General features: G+C 39.8%; 1 protein-coding gene across 13 annotated transcripts in view; it reads right to left on the minus strand.

Moving 5' to 3' along the window:
* The window catches only part of ptprsa (protein tyrosine phosphatase receptor type Sa), a 164,105-nt gene that overhangs the window by 129,632 nt on the left and 16,851 nt on the right, over positions 1-17,622 (minus strand). For all 13 annotated transcript variants that reach the window (XM_037249894.1, XM_037249898.1, XM_037249896.1 and 10 more), the window contains one exon: positions 1,610-1,691. The gene's annotated coding sequence lies outside the window, so the exon portion shown is untranslated. The remainder of the gene's footprint in view (positions 1-1,609; positions 1,692-17,622) is intronic.

Below are 17,622 nucleotides of genomic sequence, written 5' to 3' on the forward strand. Positions count from 1 at the left end.
CACATCTCACAATGATTTTTAGGCTAAATGGAGGTCTTTCTTTCAAGGTGCTTTGATTTCTGCACGATATAATACTGGGTTAAGCTCTGAGATTTGGAGCAACTTCAGAAAATGTACACTTTGATTGTACAAGCTCGAAGGCGTTTGATGCACCATTTTAGCAGTAAATTCCAGCATGTTCCAATATAGTGGGTCTAGTTAACAAGCTGGTAGTTCCTGACTGGAGCGGAGATGAGAAGCACATAGAGTTGTGATGGTTGGCCCTACATCTGCTCTGACACACATTTCCTCCACCTCGTCTACAGTTTGTGATTGTGAAAAGCTCTGCCAACAGGACTTAGAATCAAGCGATGGTGTACCCAATGAGAAACGAGTGAGCAGGGTATTAAACGGCAGTAGAGTCACTCTTAGAAGAGACGGTAATTCAACTCAAAATGAGACTATCTACTCTACCATGCAAAGTGCAATGCGAACAGTTTTCCAACCCAACCAAGAAATATGCAGTGATATACATCTGAAGGACAAAGGACTTCTTTAAGTGTCAGTGACAAAGAAAAAAAATAGCTAGCTCTGTAGAAGCTCTGTAGCTCTGTTCTACACTCCTATGTGAAAGCCATCCTCTTTAAAGACCACCAATGTGCAATATTGGATGACAGAAAAGCTGCAGTGCAGGCAGAGGCCCTCAAAGCTATTTGGCAGTGACAGGTGGATGATAGTGCGCGCTGAGCCTGGGCTCGCCTGTCAATATGAATGGACAAGCTCAGCGCAAACAATTGGGCAAAGGTGACAGTTTGTCACACATCAATCTGTGGAGATCATTAGGGAGAAAGAATATATTTTCAATAAATCCTAACTGTTACCTGGGCTTTTGGAAATTGCAATTATGGTCAAGGGCAATATGTTCCCGCGAACAGTATGTTGTCCACCTATCTGCTTCCTCAGTCACTTGTGTCTTGTCCAGGTTTAACACGTTATTTTTTGTGATTACTACTGCTCACAGGTTTTGCCTCCCTGCTTCCTTGCACTTGGATCCTCACCACTCCACCATGTAAACCTCAAACCCGGACAGAAAATACACCATTGTTATACTAAAAAAAAAAACAATTGTCCTATCTATTTTCTATTTCCAAGTACAAAATGTATGATTAGAAAATGTCTCACTTTATACCGTCATATGACATACTTGCACTGATTTATATACTTTTACAAATTCGAGTCAAGGGATCAATGAATTGCCAGATCCAGAAGATAGTACTGTTTCAGACCAAGTTATAATTCTTAAATCAAAGTCACATGGCTGTCACACTATCTGAAAAAATAATCCCAATGGGATCATAAAAACCTTCTTAGTTTTTTCCCCCAAATAGGATTATCCTACACTGTGGCTATTGCAGGTTTAAAAACGGGAGCGGCAATAGCGGAGTGGAATGGTTTCTACAATAGAAGAAATATGAAAAAAAATAATGGCGACATAAAAAAACAAACCAAAAAAACAAACACCCCTAAAACCTATGGAAAGGTCTTTTGAAAAACACTATAATCCCTATAGAGAAGAAAATCTCTTCCCTAAAATGGTGGCAACTGTGCATAAATGCAGGACCCCACTCACCACTGGCTTGTTTTCAAAAGGTCTTGAACGTCATATCTTCAGCTACTCCAGCAGCTTCTTCTTGTTACTTGCTCACGCGTACCTTTAAAGTCGAGAAATTGGAGGAGGGAGAGGGGGAAAACAGGGAAAATGAAAGAGAAACATTAATGAAAGAGACTAGTAAATGAAGTGCTTTTTTTCAAGTGGTGGGTGGAGGGAAGTCGACAAACGCTGAGATGAGTTTATCTCTCATTCTCTCTCCTGGCCCTTTGTGACCACAGCACGGCAGTTCTCAGGCAAAGAGGAGACTTGGTGCTGATTGCCAGAGAGTTGCAGAGCAAATCTACATAAAATCCCTCCGGGTTTTTTTTTTGTTTGATCATTTTCTCCTTCACATCTCTAACGAGCCAGGTCTGAAAATGTCAATATACTGTATGTGCGTGCACAATTGTTGTGTAGCCTATGTTTAAATGTGATCAATGCCTTATTGAGCAGTGTTTTCTTGCAAAACAAAAATAGGCAATATCAATCAAGCCTCATTTGATTTGAAAGTAAAACTCTCAGATCTGGATCTTTGTCCACGTCACCCAATGTGGAGCCTTTACAAAGGTCAGAAGAGCTCAGCAGTGATGAGTTTCCTCCAGGATAATATTATGAATATCATTTATGGAATACTCAACAGGGGCATGTTTGAGTAATATGAATGCTGAGTCTTCTGCGTTCATACAAGATTCATCAGTGGCCATGATCCAGTTTTCCCCAGGGTATTACAAAGAACTGCATGTGAAAACATTTCACTCTTGTATGATGCTGACTCTCAGGTGCTTTACCAAAAAACATATTTAGAATATTTATTTGTTCCCATTTACGATTGCCACGAGTTTCAGTTTTGCACCTCATGTTACTCGATTCTAAGCGCAGACTTTGACTTGGGATTCATTGAAGCTATTGTTTTACAGAGAGCAAAAAGGTGATTGATGCTCAAGAAAGTGTCCCTGTAATTTTTGTCAATTGAGTGGAAGTAAAAACGACACTAATCCTTACCCCCAGGAGAGCACAGTACCCGTACACTTACAGTTTACTCGTCTGAACTCTACCCAAATAATTTAAGCTGTTTTTTTTTTTTTTTTGCAAAACCCTGCTAACAAACAAACAAGCGACTGAGATTGCAGACAGGTATAATAATAATAATAATATATATATATATATATATATATATATATATATTGTGAAACTTCGAAAATTTTCTTATTGACTTCTCTACCCTTTCTATTTTTGGGTTTACATAGTATCCCAGCATCCTCAGTGGGCATCATTACCTCAGTGGTCAACATTCTGATGGGCCACAGGGGTCATGTTAGTGCTTGCTGGCCAATCAGACCCTAACAGGTTGGTTCCAGCGCAATCTAATGGTGTACTGTCTACAGGCCAGTAGAGAGTAGGTACAGAGTGTATGTGTGTGTGTGTGTGTGTGTGTGTGTGTGTGTGTGTGTGTGTGTGTGTGTGTGTGTGTGCGTGCGCGCGCACGTGTATGTGCATGTGGGGTTTGTTTGCGACAATGATATTGGCACGAATGGGGGTGAAAATAGAAAAGTATTAGCTGTGAAAACTATTGAAAAGGTAACTAAATTCGTGGCTGTACCTACACGTAAGTTCAAATATGTGAGAGGGAGGAAAACATGATCTGCAATCCTCCCACATGCTTGGCTGCTAAGACGAGCGCAGGGGAATTTGTTTAATGTACAGCATTTATTCGGTGCACACACGCTGTCGTACTACCGGTTCCTCCGCTGCATGAGACACTCCCTTGGCCAGGCAAGTCGCCATTAATCAACCACAATGACGGCTTGGCGGAATAGCAAGGCAGCTAAAAAGTCATTCTAAAGCCACATCGAAGAAAACAGAAAGGTGCCCTGGCATCGCAACAATAGCATGTAGGTGGGATCAAACAGCTCAAAGTCTCTGCAAGACTCTCAGTTCTTGCTGTGGATTTGGGGGGATGGCTGTACAGTTATTTGCTCCACTCGTGTGGATAGCAGTTTGTTTTCTCATGACCCTGCAACATATTGGCGTTGTGTTTAGTCACCTTGCTGTGACAGATGGCCAAGCATCATGGTGCATGGCAAATTGGGAAATGAAATGCGTGCCCGGAGATGATTTTGTTCATTTTTCTTTTTCAGCGACATGACCACATACATGACATTATCGCTTTCAATGAGCATATTGGCAATGGCCTCGATACTGTAAATCCCAGTCTTTGGCCTTTGTGTTCAAAGTTCAAAACAGCCAAACAGTCAATAATTAGTTAATTTATAATATAATATAATATAATATAATATAATATAATATAATATAATATAATATAATATAATATAATACAATCTTATATACTACAGTCATTTAGAAAACAAATTCATAAAATGTGAAGCAAGCACTGCACAAACACCCAACAGGTCTGGAAAACAAATAATACATTTAAACTTTAAACTTTGTGTTGCCTTTTTTGCCTCCGTCTGTGGTGTTTAGTTCATTTTTGTTCATTTTTGTTGTACTCAACTGTCATTTGGTCAAATTCTAATATCAATCACTAATTGTCACCACAGAGCAAGGGATGTGAGAACAGTGGACTCAAGAGAGACAGTAATCCAAGTTTGAGATAAGACACGGATGGAGAAATGTAAATTTGATGGGACACTTTGAGAGGAGAGAATACAGGAGAGGCGTAGGAGGATAAGGAGGAATAAGAAGACCCAAAAGGAAGTAGCAAGTGACAAGAGTATAGTATGTGTGATGGACAGAGGAGAAGGCTGAAGGGGTAATGAGCTGGCAGAGTGAGGTAAGCGCAACAAAGGTAAAAGAAAGCGCAGAGGGGAGGGCAGAGCAGTCTGCAAAGTAAAATGATTAATCACAAAATAAAGACAATTGACTGACCATTCATCATCCTCAGAAGATATACACACTGAACAAATGTCAAAAGTGTGCACATGTTTTTAGAGTCCAAACTGATATTCTTCTTCGCATATGGAATTGTTGAGAGGTCAATCTTTCCGTGGTAACGCATATTGGACTACACTGGTAAGTGCATCAGCTCAAGTGAGGTGAGGTACCAGTCAAGGTTCTTTTGGATTGAGTAAAAAAAATACACATTCATTCACTTCACTCATAACTTTCTTTAGTCATTGAAATGTATTTTAAAATACCAGTACTGCAGGCTACATTCTGACCCACATTATACTTTATCACCTTGCTTGTTCTCATTTTCTTCAGCACCCTTCAACAGAAACAGAAATGCACGTCTTGCTTTGTTCGGAACCAACTCGCCTTTTTCCTGTAAAAAGTACCAAGGTAGGTGAATTAATGGTTAGTCTTCTTTTATTTTTAAGTGCTTTTTTTAAAACGTTCATAATTAATTATAGTCTATTACTAACCATGATCATTTTGGTTATGATTGTTAAATATCCAGACAGTTGAATCTCTAGATTTGTGACGTCGAACACCATTCTTAAAAATGACGTGAAGCAGTCGCAATGAGGTTGAACATCTACGAGTTAACCTATCATATTTTCCGCACTATAAGGCGCACCAAAAAAACTCCAATTTTCTCAAAAGCCGACAGTGCGCCTTATAATCAGGTGCACCTTATATATGGACCAATATTGAGCCACTGCAGCAGGCGTGTCCAAAGTCCGGCCCGCGGGCCAAATGTATATATCTTATATATGGACAAAGTTTTAAAATGGGCCATTCATGAAAGGTGCGCCTTATAATCCGGTGCGCCTTATATATGGACAAAGTTTTAAAATGGGCCATTCATTGAAGGTGCGCCTTATAATCCGATGCGCCTTATAGTGCGGAAAATACGGTACTGTATATTATGCCTGCTTCACACATGATTGTTTTTGGACTTGAACCTACCTGAGGTGGGTGTGTGCCAATACATCATTCTTAACTTGTGCTTTTTTAATGTTGACTACATATGAACGGACTGTGACTGATATCCGATTAGTCCACCTGCCACCTCTATATGGCTCCCTTTCCTAACTAAAAATAAATCATTTCACCTGACAGCATGCAGGTCGATAATATTAATGCCTCCATAAATAATGTTATTGTAGGTCCCTTGTGTTAATGGCTCGTGATATGATCGGTGGGATAAAACTGAGCGGGTGTTCTATTGTGAACATGCAGAGCTGTACAGGGAGGGGATAGATGGGCTAAATCCCCTTCAATGCCCTCTGATAAGGCGCAGTGGTGACATTGGGCTGGAAAGGTGCCGAGGTGGTCACATCTGTGTTCCCAAGACTGCCTCGCAAGTGGGTGGGGGAGTAAATAGTCAGTATATTTGTGTGTGTGTGTGTGTGTGGGGGGGGGGGGGTAAGGTTAGCACACAGTGGATTAATTATGAATTATTTCCCAGGGAACATGTTTACGACTGCTACTCTATCTGGCTGGCTGATTTTCATCTGATGTGCTGTAAATACTGTTGGGGGTTAAGTCAAGGTAGGCTCAGCAAATGTTAAATAGGTTAATGTTCATAAATAACTGGAATGGCTTATATCTAATTGGAGTGTGGGTTTATAAATGTAAACATGCCACAAGAAACAGATTTTTCTCCAGGTAGTAGCATTTAGAGTCCGCAATCAATATAATTTATGTGCAGTGAGCCCAGGATATTCAAATTTGCCAATTCACAGACTTATTTTGCAACTAAAGTTAATTGGCGAAGTAAAAAGCATGCTTTTTCGCTATTTTTCTGGTCAGGCCAAAGCCATGTCACACATAAAAATATTGCTCTGATGCCATCTGGTGTTATCTTGGTGGCAGGCACCTGTATCACACTTAGGCGAGGAGCTTTATTTAGTCAGGCACTTTGTCGAATAGGAAAAGTGCTTGGCCGCCATCTTGTGGCATCAATAGATAATTATAAACGTTTTGTGTGGGCGTCAATTACTTGTAGATTTTCACGCTATTCACAGCGGGGCTCGGTCCTGATCCCCGATAAATAGTGAGGGCTCACTGCACACGCAATCTGGCAAAAACTTGCCAATTCAATTTTGCAGCCAGATACTGTTTTTTTGTTGTTTTGTTATTCCCTGACAAATGGCAACAGCTCATAAATAACTAAATGGATGAATAAATCACTGCTGACAAATATTAATCAGTTTTCACGCACATCTTTGGGGAAGGTGGAGGCGGTATTGAGCTGTGTATGATTGACAGGAAGCACACACATATCACTTCACCCATTCTACATTAATCAGAGCAACTCTTTAAAACAAAGCTGTATCCTAAAACCAACAAAACACACAATAGTGGCCAATTCTTGATACGATTTCCAGTCTGACTTTTTATCCACCATGATGTACAAACACACAGACGCACACAGGAGCCTGGACCAGAGGTTTTGCAAAGCCCGGATCATCCATGCTAATCCACACTCATTAAGGATGAACTGCATGATAGCATGCCACCACCAGCAGACTTCACGCCCCCACCCATCCCCTTTTTACCCTACTTTCACCCACACAAACAACTACCCCGCCACTGTGGATAAGTGGCAGCTTTGATAGCGATTAGAATAAATTACTCTATGCATGTTTGTTGCCCCTGCTTGCGAACACAGAACACCTGCCACACCTGGTGATGTAAATCGGGCCGCATGTAATTAAAAGTGACAGCACTTTTGTTTCACACTTGCAGCGCTGCTGTGTGTTCGAGAATTAGGGAGGTAGGTGCACCTTGCCACCATCTTCATTACACTACAAACAGCAGAATGATCCAAGATGAAATGAGTTGAGGGGCAACAAGGTCAGTGAATCAATTTGCGGTTGTAAAATGTAAAAGGATTCAAATTTAGCAAACCTTATATTAATTATTCAAGCCGTCCCACTGTTGCACGGCACGGACAAGAAATTGTTTCTGCACATTTGTTTTAGCTGTTCGAACATGAAAAGATTTTGAGGTGCCCTGCAAGAGGAGTGTACCTACAAACCCTTTGGGCTGAACAGAAAAATGACACACTGATACTTCTCCTTGCAATTTTCTGCCTCTAAAGTAAATCTCCCTGTTTGAGCATCTTAAATAAATTAAAGCTATGCCATCCTCCCAAGATGTTCTCCTGGCCCAATTAAATATTTAAGCCCATTTAGGTGGTTGCCCGGTGTAACTTGAAGCAGTGCGGTTTTAGGGCGTGATATCCAATCTTAAAAGTGGCGGTTGTGGCTTTGGGCCTCCCCTACGGACTTGGGAAAGGGTCTCAGTGTTGATCTAGTTATGTGCTAATTGGTGTGAAAATGCTGAAAGTCTAAATGATAAAATACTCTTCATTTCAAGACTGTCTTTTCCTCAGGATAACTGACCGAATGGAAATTGTGAGTCCACTGATTTTAGCTATGCCGTTTTTTGGAGGAATACATCAATCATGAGTTTACCATAAGTCAAAAGCTTACAAGTACAAATTGGAGTTATTAGCAGAACTGATATCAGTCTGCATGGCATGGCGACATGTTAGTGTTAATCTGGTAGACCGTCCGTCAATTTTATGTGGTTAGAATCACCTGTGACTATAATGATTCTGCATCCTCAGATTCTATGGAGCTAATGGTAAAGCAAAGTCAATGTAAAAATGGTTTATCAAGGACGCTCGAGACGCATTGTGGTGCACCGCCACCTTGAACATGAAGATATTTTACTACTGGTCAATACTCAAAGCAACCAAATTGAACAATCTACAGCTACGTTAGCGTCTTTGACAGAGGCCCTTAAAAAAATCTTCACCATAGTCTCTATTAAGTAACCACATCCATTTTCTTACACAGAGTAAGCAGCATGCAAAAAGCAACAGGATTACGAATGACACCATTCCCAAATTCTTAATTATTTTACAATTAATTGACTATTAAATAGAAAATTAGCTTGGCAGATTGCACATAAACAATGATGCATTTTTTTCTGCTTTAAAGATTTGGAGAGGCTAAAAGGCTAATTGGATGTAAACCTTGAAAAGCATTACTCTATAGAATAGGAGCTACTCAGTGAATGTTCTCTAATCATTAAGCAGTTTGTGCGTGTGTGTGTGTGTGTGTGTGTAACAGTGGGTAGTATTTAATAGACCCCACCTCACCATAAAGCCAAGGAAAGTGTTTTGTCATTTGACCTTCATTAACATTCTCTATTCATTGCTGCAACAGCGGTGATAAATCAGGAAATGACTCTTATTGTAGTTTCCGCTGGTCTTTGTAAGCTTTTTCTTCCAACATGACTTTCATTACCTTAGGTACCTTTGAACAATAACCCGAGTCTCAATCAAGCACACATTTTACAAGTTATCTGGAAGACAGAGACTGCACATAGAAAGTAAAAAGCAACAAGCGATAAAATGTGTTTAGTGCAGGTAATTTTCATAACAATATGCAATCTGTAATATTTGGCGCTGACCCAGTAGCAAAAGAATTTGCTACCCAGCCTTAAATGTACCTTTTGAGAAAGAGTGAATACTATATTTCAGAGAAGTGCCAAATGTTTTGCCAAAATATAAAAATATTAAGTTTTAGCCATTCTGGTATCATAATACAATTATTCAAATTATTATATTTTTCTTTTCTGCAACTTTTTATTGTGATAAATATGATTGCTGCTTCTGAATACAATAGTCTCATTCTAATTAGACAAATTAAAGATGAATTTTTTAACAATATTCTATTTAATCACTGTGAAAACAGGATGATATCTCATAAGCACCTTAGACCCAAGTCTCAAGATAATCACTTGACAGGTCCCAACACTCTCAAACTAAAAGAGATGGAACACAATAGCCCTTTTTTGGAAGAGGGCACTTTTCAGAGGGAGATGGTTTCCCTCCATTGAAGCATTGGTGGATTAACCTAATCAGAAGATTAATCAGACTTGAAACACTGGTGGCTGTGCCGGTGGGGTCTTTATCCGACTATGCCGGGCGGCAGAATTAAGATAGACATTTGGGAGATGACACTCTCACAATGTTCCCCGTAGAGCTCTCTGCTCGCCAAAAGACCCCAGAGGCATTGGGGGGGAATTAGGCTTCCAGTTTGCTCAAACTGGAGTTTTGGAACTGGGTCCCTAAGCATTTGTCTCATTATCTTTCAGACAAGCATTTAATTGTTGTTTGGAGCTACTACAGCAGTGAATCCTTCCAGATGAGTGAGCAAAGGCTATGAACAACATTCCTCACAATCATGCAGTTTAGATGAACCCTATATACCACTTGAGAGAGAGGATATTTTTACACAGTGTAAACCAATGAATTGTTCGTTTAAATGTCTATAAAGACTAATGAAAAACAAAGGGGAAACAGGAGAGAGCGCAATAACACCTTTCATTCAAGAGCTGTGCAAGGCAAGATAAAGTCATGGCATTGCAAGCAGACTCCAATCACAATCGGCCAACTTCTTTCACTTGATCAACGGATGCAGGTGGGGATCGCACACTGTCCTCACATAATTGTGAGGGAAATCATTTTTCAATTGGAGCTTTGGCTCTCTAAATCCCAAGGGTGTTGTTGTTAAACAGAAATCCTTAACTGTGGCTGCTGGGGCAGGGAGGAAATGATGTCTCATGAAAAACATTTTTACTTTACATGACAGATGTGTCAGTCAATATCCAGAAATGTGTTGACTCAGATTAATTCTGAGTCCATTTACATTGTAATGTACAGGGAAAATTATTGTCCGACATCACCTGTTCGTCTTTACACTTGGCCATGAGCCAAAACCGTTGTGTTTGGGATTGAGACATCAAGAAAGTTAATTTGTTTCAAAATATAGCTCTTAAAAAACACTTTTAATTTATACGATAGACATGGCTTTCTATTGACTGAGACAATTCTGGGATAGTACTGCGAATAGTTGACAAATGCGCTCTCCTCATCCCTCTGCAGTCCTTCAAACTGCTATGTTAAAAATTGGACTGATCCAAGACATTGGGTCAATTTGACCCATATATATATCAAGAAATGGCTCAAACCACGTAACAAATTTGCCCACTTGAGGGGTTAGACACTTTGAATGATACCAAGGAGTGCAGAAACAATCTCCTTGCACAGACTGCACACAGGAGCTTTCACACAGACTTAAAATCAGTTTTTGTTTTTTAGCAAGTGAGCCAGAGCTCCATTGCTGCTATTCAAATACAGCAACATACACAGTACACATACATTGTGTTTTACAACACTACTAAACAATAGCAATTAATCATTTGTGTTTATTATAGATCAGTAAAGTCGAGCTCGACATTTAATTAAGAGACACGTGCTTTTAAAAAACAAGTTATGCTGGTAAAATTTTGAGAACTGTTCCACCCCGAGAAGAGTCAGAGTTATGACACTCGCATGCATGCACACACATCCTTGCACACACTTGCACAGTTGAGGCAATGTGGAGCCTGTGTTGCCATTATGTGAAAAACGGTCATCACATCAGGGTGGTTTTCTTTACAACCCATCAACACAGTGGGATAATACAAACAGCCATTAGCAGAACGGGGAGAGCATATGCACAGATAAAATACATCTCAGCTAGCAGGCTTTAGCTATCACAGAAGGGGAAATTAATAACTCGATGTTAAACAAAAGATGAGGAGTTAAGTGTTTTCCGTATAAATAGATCACTGGTTGTTATAAACTACATTGAAAGAATTACACCTTATCAGCTGTGTTCTTCTATCAACAAAAATAATAAAATAAATAAACACAATTTCAACTACCATTTCTCACCCATGACTCAAATTACTGTGTATGAAGCAATTTGCTGTTTGCTGAAGACTCACATTATTACACCATGTCAGCTCTCTGCAAAAAGTAACCCACACTTTTATTACTTTCAGACCGAACTACGGCAGAACACTTAATTCAAGTATTGGCAAATTTAACATATACTCACATTCAGGTCCCTAAAACTGGGATGTACAGGAGGTATAGTGACTGTACAATGGGGCAGCTTCAACCTTGACTGTACAATGGGGCTACTTCTACCTTTATAACAACAGCAAAATATATACCGTATTTTCCGCACTATAAGGCGCACCTAAAAACCTCAAATTTTCTCAAAAGCCGACAGTGCGCCTTAAAATCAGGTGCGCCTTATATATGGACCAATATTGAGCCACTACAGCAGGCGTGTCCAAAGTCCGGCCCGCGGGCCAAATGTATATATCTTATATATGGACAAAGTTTTAAAATGGGACATTCATTGAAGGTGCGCCTTATAATCCGGTGCGCCTTATATATGGACAAAGTTTTAAAATGGGCCAGTCATTGAAGGTGCGCCTTATAATCCGGTGCGCCTTATAGTGCGGAAAATACGGTAAACAATAAAAGCTGTAAGTGACAAACACATGCGTTGCTAGACAGTAAGGGAAGAAAAGTGCACCTATTTTTTTCATGTTTTCTAGTCTAAGTGATTGAGAACTTAAGAGATGAGCATGCTAATAATAATGTTAGATGTGGCTTGTCCCCAGTGATGTTGAAAGACAAAGCGTGAAGAGAATTCTTCTCCATCACATCCTGCTTGTCTCCCTGTCTTACAGCAAAAGTGTTTGTCACATGTGACATTACACGTCATCACATTGCTTTTCCCGTCCTTCGGCGCCAATGTCTGATTGCAACTAGGCCAGCTTTAATGGAGTTTTCACACGAACAGTAAAAGTAACAGAATTGACCTGAATGAATATATCCACAAGCGTAACTGTAGTCATAATCACCTAATCGATTCAGAGGGGGTTCCACTCCTCATATCAGTGTAGTTTGACATCAATAGTCCCTGGTTTGACTTTGACATTAATGGTGTAAGTTCCCTTTTACATCGCTGCCTGTCAGTATAATCCACATCAAAAATGAGCAGACAATTCCAATGGGAAAATATTCCGCCTTGTGTCAGCTCAGTATGGAATGATAGACTGAAGCATAAGAAAAATGATCCGTGAAAGAAGCAGCAATAGATAAGAGGATTACTCCATTATTACCTACCCCAGGGGCCGATACCCTAGAGTAGCGCAAGACGGTTGAAAAGGGCAAGACCTTGAACCCCCCCAACACCCCATCTGCTGCACCCAATATTGTTGGACAGATTGAGCAGGCAATAGGTGCAACATGACAGTTGATACCACATGTTTTCAGCTCAAACCTGAATCCTGAGATGACCTTGATATCCTGTCCAGCTTTCTTTTTATCCTCATCCAGAGACACCAGATGGGTGGATCTGATAATTGCTTTGGACTTTGAGGTTAAGTGTTTTTAATAATCAAGGGATTTGACTCTTTTGGGGCAAAATGTTCAATTGGTAATGATCAAATAAAATATCGACTGTGAAGACATGCATTCGTTAGAACTTAAAAATCATTCTTCACAATCATTCATCTTTTCTAATTAAATATTCCCATGCAACAGTGTGATTATTAATGCAGATGTTTTCTCTCCAAACAGAATAAATTATTATTATTATTATTATTTAGAACAACATATTTGTTTAATGTTGCAAATTGATATGAAAGTAAATTTGAAATGACACTGTGAAGAAAGGTGGGCTATATTCTACAAAAAATCATGCAATTCAAAATGTAAATGCTTAATGCTATGAAATCCAATATACAACATGTAAATAAAATGTCTTGAGAGATATGAACTCGTTTTTCATTGCTCAAAGCTGAATGGGTCAAGTTCAAGCTCCAAACCTCTGTCATCAACATTTGGCCAATGGTTGTTAATGTCATGCAACTATTCTTTTCTGACAACAGTGTTGGAACAAGTTGAGTCACTGCAAAAGTCCAAAAAGTAGTAGGACCTCTTATGTGGCAAGAAAAAAAATGCTGTATTCTTCTATAAAGGTCTAAACAGAGCTTCCTACTGGTTGATAAAAACTCATCAAAATCACCTTTGGATGAAAATGATAAATTCTGAAAATCTGATTTAATCGTTCCAAAAAGACAAAAGGAAACTAATGTAGTATATTTCCATTCACATACCACAGAAAACAACTGTGTGGGTCTTTGAGTTAGGGCTCCCGCTTCGGATTAAACAAAGACGTCAAGAGTGTTGCCACGTCAAGAGTGAAGTAATAATTACTGTCATTCAAGCAGAAAGCACAGTCAGGAATTAATGTGCACGAGCTAATGATGCTGTCTTTATGTTCAATAAACACACACCAGAAGTTTGAGGCATCAGCTCAACAAGTGAAGGTTCCCTATGATCTGAGCCAGATTTTTTCAGAATATCCTCTATCCAAACTGAAACCATCATCCCGTGACCCTAATCAATTTACTGTCAGTTCAATCAACTAAAACATTAAAACGTATGGAGATAGAGTGAGGAGGTATATCACATCTGTGACGGACTACAGGTGTAAACAAGGGGCTTTGGGGGCAATATATTGGGCAGAATAGATTTTCCGTTCTCACATTCACAAGCTTAGTGACCTTTGCCCTCTGAGTGCTGCTGTGTGATTTTTTTCCTTGTAGGGACAGACAGACCAAACACACACGGGCACACACAAAAGCCTCCACAATTCCGATCTGAAGCAGACTCCCCACAAGTACACACACGACCACTCACTGTCCAGCAGTCAATATTTTCTGAAGGATGGCCTCTCTGGGGAACAAGCAGGCAATCTGAGGGGGGCCCCAGCAATGAAAGGCCCCGTGATTGCATTCGACCGTAGCGCTTACAAAGGCGCCGTACATCAAATGCCAACAGATGAAAAGCCATCCGCAAAGAGTTAATCAGCAGAGTAGCTTTCATGGTCACGATGCAATTTGTCTCAATATCATGACAAGAAGACAGGCTCTTATAAAAAGTACCGATATAAATAAATACAAATAGCAAAAACACATGAAGTAGTAGTGCTTCAAGTCCGGTTCTTCACATTCATCGATGGATGGAATCAATGACCTTTTTACCAATGATTTTTACTAATTTGCCTAATCTTAAAGAGTGTGTGTCAATACCAAACTTCGATGCCCCCCCACACCCCCTTCTGACCAAACTGGTTCAAATTGATTTGAAAGCCCATCCAAAATACATTTTGCGCAAGAGTCGAAATGTGCAGTTTCAAGGGTATTTCAGCTCCTTGCATACTTTCCACAGCAACCCTGATATAACACTCTGGTGTGATTCTTTTGGAGTGGATGATTGGATGTCAATGATGTTTAATCGTGGCTGCTCTTAATCCCTATTTTCTGACCTCTTGTACTACTTACCTTACTTCAATTAAATTAATATGTGCGCCACAGTAGACCATACAAGACGATCAATGGCACATGGTATTTAAATGCTCCAAAAAGTACTTTGGGGCAAATACCGTATTTTCCGGACTATAAGTCACATTTCTTTTCATAGTTTGGCCAGGGGTGCGACTTATACTCAGGAGCAACTTATGTGTGAACTTATTAACACATTCATTTCACATGTTATTTTCACACTAAACCGCAAGAGGGCGCTCTACGCCTGTGGATTAATTGGAACTGCAACTGACGATGAGTCTGACGTGAGCAACGTAAAAGAGGAGGCGCTCCATCTTCTCCCTCTGGAGTTAGCGGAGTTGTTTAAAAGTGACACAGAGGATGAAGATTTCATTGGATTTAGTGATTTGGAGCGACACTGATGGTTTGGTAAACTTGTTATTTATGCTATAGTTATCTGAATCACTCTTAATATGTTACGTCAGGCAAGTTCTCAGTTCATTTTTTAAGTGTCATGTAACGTTAACGTACGGTGCAATTATTCAGCCTGTTGTTGCTTCTTTTCTATTTTTATTTCAAATTGCCTTTCAAGATGACGTCTGTTCTTGGATTTTATCAAATACATTTCCCCCAAAAATGCGACATACTCCAGTGCGATTTATATAAATGCCTTTTTCTTCTTTATTATGCATTTTATGGCTGGTGCGACTTGTATTCCGGAGCGACTTATAGTCTGGAAAACACGGTAAATGACTTTCACTTGAATAATTCACTGATCATAGAAATGCAAGGTATGCTTTCCCACAGTGATTCTTTCAATTATTATAGTATATATGTGATTGTGTTATGTATTTAAAAATTTAAAGCTATGACGGGGAAACTGATCACTTGTCAATCCAAGATTTGAGGCATTTAGATAGACTCCACATCCACATCTGAGGGTAATTAGGATGGTGACAGGTTTTGAGCGATGACATGTTGGGCATGATCTGATACGATCTGATCTTTCAAACGTTGTTACGCTCCAAACAAATGGTGGACATTTGGATTTGAAACCCAATTCCTAAAGCCCTTTAATTGAAAAAAAAAAAAAACCAGCTGTCTTTTAGGAAAAAGAGAAGTCATTACTAGCCTGAGGTTAAGCCACCTTTGTTCAAGGTGTTCTACTGGCATTACAGTTGAGTGTTTCGTATGCTTTCCACATTCTGGCCATCTCTTAGGAGCAGTCCATCCACCTGAACTGTAGACAAGCTCAATTATGTTCAAGGCTGGAACATCCCGGGAGAAAAATACTTCATCTGTACTTGGGAATCTAGTCAGTCATTCTTTTGCTTTCAGGACATGTCGACCCAGGTCATCAGCATCAATTGTGCCTGTCCACATTGACATAAGCATCTGTCATCCTCTATTAACCTAAAAAATTAATGGAGGTCACAATTGTACTGTATGTCTTAGACTTGCCAATGTGACTCAAATCCATCTACCCAGCCATCAATTATCTGTAGCGTCTATCTTGCACGATGCTGAAAGTTGAAAGCTGTACTAGCTGACAGTGGGTATGAGAAAATATACAGGACAGCTTTTTGTATTACCAAGCTGGGTTTTTAAAATATATTAAAAATATATACCGTATTAGGCCGCACGGTGGAGCACTGTTCGATTCCACCTCCGGGTCTCCCTGTGTGGAGTTTGCATGTTGCTTGCGTGGGTTTTCACCGGGCACTCCGGTTTCCTCCCACATCCCAAAAACATGCATGGTAGGCTGATTGAGCACTCCAAATTGCCCCTAGGTGTGCGTGCGAGTGCGGATGTTTGTTTGTCACTGTGCCCTGCGATTGGCTGGCAACCGGTTCAGGCTGCCTACTGCCCGATGACTGCTGGGATAGGCTCCAGCACGCCCGCAACCCCAGTGGGGACAAGCGGTACAGAAAATGGATGGATGGATATATACTGTATTAAAGAAGAAGTATTATTGCTTTTTATATATTGACCTACTCTGTAAGGATGTCAAAGTGTCTATAGCCCTTAGAAGATAAGTTTGCATGCCCTCAACATGCAGGAGACTAGCTCGTTTTTATAGTGCTGGTGCAATCATGCTAATGTACCGAAAATTAAGTAACCTTGACAGTGATCTGTATGGAGTGCCATTTCAGTTCAACATGTTTTTTTATTTATGATTCCTATGATATATTGGCTTTTGTAGTATGATTCACATATAAAAAAATATTTCATCCATGCTTACAAATATGCTGTTGCTAAACACAATATCCCTTTAGGAGAGTGAAACATTTTGAAGCTGTTTATCAGACATCTACTAAGCGCCTCATCATGAAAGGTTTATTCCCTCGCGTTGTCATGCCAAGATCTGGCAGGCGCCATGAAACCTTCCACTCAGTCACCAAGGTTAGGTGAATGACAACACTGCGTAAGTGAGACATAAGAGGAGGAATGAGAGCCATTGAGTGAATTTACACTGCTCAGTCACGTCCATTCGTCTATGCGTTTCCTTTGTCAGACCCTTTTCTTTTGGCTAACATAATGCAATTGCATACAAATTATCATTACCATAAGATAATGCAGTGTAATTTAAAGAATTAGAAAAGGTTAAAGAAATCTGTTTATTTCACAAAGGGGAGATTTTATGCTGGCTAAAAATGTATCTCACTGGTATCCCACTGCTAATGCTTTATATTAATAATCATTCTACTTATTTGCATAACCCAATTTCAATGAGCACCCCAATGTAATTATTGTATGTGAATGACCTTAGTTTGATGCTACTAGTTCATCCATCAATTTACTCTCTACTTTAGACGTTTTCAAATTAG

Source organism: Syngnathus acus, chromosome 4 (genome assembly GCF_901709675.1).
Source record: "Syngnathus acus chromosome 4, fSynAcu1.2, whole genome shotgun sequence".
In the NCBI taxonomy this organism is placed as follows: Eukaryota; Metazoa; Chordata; class Actinopteri; order Syngnathiformes; family Syngnathidae; genus Syngnathus; species Syngnathus acus.